The sequence below is a fragment of the Acyrthosiphon pisum genome, unplaced genomic scaffold (genome assembly GCF_005508785.2).
Source record: "Acyrthosiphon pisum isolate AL4f unplaced genomic scaffold, pea_aphid_22Mar2018_4r6ur Scaffold_14936;HRSCAF=15589, whole genome shotgun sequence".
NCBI lineage: Eukaryota > Metazoa > Arthropoda > Insecta > Hemiptera > Aphididae > Acyrthosiphon > Acyrthosiphon pisum.
This window is the reverse complement of record NW_021763697.1, coordinates 1-1120: the sequence shown is the minus strand read 5'-3', so window position 1 is coordinate 1120 and position 1120 is coordinate 1. Positions and strand designations below refer to the sequence as shown.

Genomic DNA, 1120 nt, shown 5'->3' with positions numbered 1-1120 from the left:
TCTAAAACGCCTATACCCACAGAACTGCGACCTAAACTCATTTCTGCGATTGTTGTCCATTTGTCAAGACTGGGATGATAACATTCCACTGATTTTAATCTCTGCTGTGATATACCGTCAAAACCTCCGACCTACACAATTAAATACTGAATTAATGCAACCTGCGGGAAGCCAGGAGCTACAAGCGGAATAATATTCACTTTCCCTTGACAAAATTATCTCCGGAACACAATATTATTGCGTAGCATTTTCCAAAGAAAGTGAATTATTGCATATTTATAAAAAGTAGAAAAATTGTATTGTATTTTTTGATTACAAACATATATTATCGATTAAAAGTTAATATATCAAATTAAATAATTATATATGATCATCAAATATTAGGAATTAAAAATCAAAGTTTGTCAAGTATGGATAAAAAATCAGTATTTAATGAAAACTATATAAGAAGCAATTTAACTCCAAACAGACATTGGATAAAATAAAATTTACTCTATTATTTTATCATTTTCAAAGATATGATACATTACCAATATTAAAGGTTGTAAAATTAATGCAATTATTAATTTTTTTTATTAAAATAAGGATAAACTCTAATTCGATCATTGAAAAAAAATGTGTGTCTCATATAATTTTCATATCATTGTATTGAGCAACTATTTAATCAAATATTTGACTTAGTGCATTGTTCATATTATGTTAAACAAACAGAACAATTATTTTAATTTATCAAAATATTTTGTTTTATGAATTAATTTCGTGATTCTTAATCTGGAATATTGTTTTAATCGGATTAAAATTATAACGAATACAAAATTAAAAGTTAAAAATACAAAATAAAATACTAGTTTACTACATGCAGAAGATCGTTCAGTACAATTATAAGTCATAACAAATGTACCTACTACATATTACAAATTTAAAATCATAAAGTCATAAACATTTTACCGCATATAAAAGATTATTCAATACTCCAAGTCCGACAGCACTTCTTCTAGTAGACATATCAGATATCAAACGCCATTTTTGAGTTATGCAGTCAAAAACTTCTGTAGTATTTAAATAACTCTCTCCATCATAACCGCCAACCTTGAATTTATAATATAATTTATATGTACCT

At 26.2% G+C, this 1120-nt stretch overlaps 1 pseudogene; it reads right to left on the bottom strand.

The window, feature by feature from the left end:
* Positions 1 to 8: 8 nt before the first annotated feature.
* LOC107885793 lies at positions 9 to 1046 on the bottom strand (annotated as a pseudogene).
* Between the last annotated feature and the right edge of the window lie 74 nt (positions 1047 to 1120).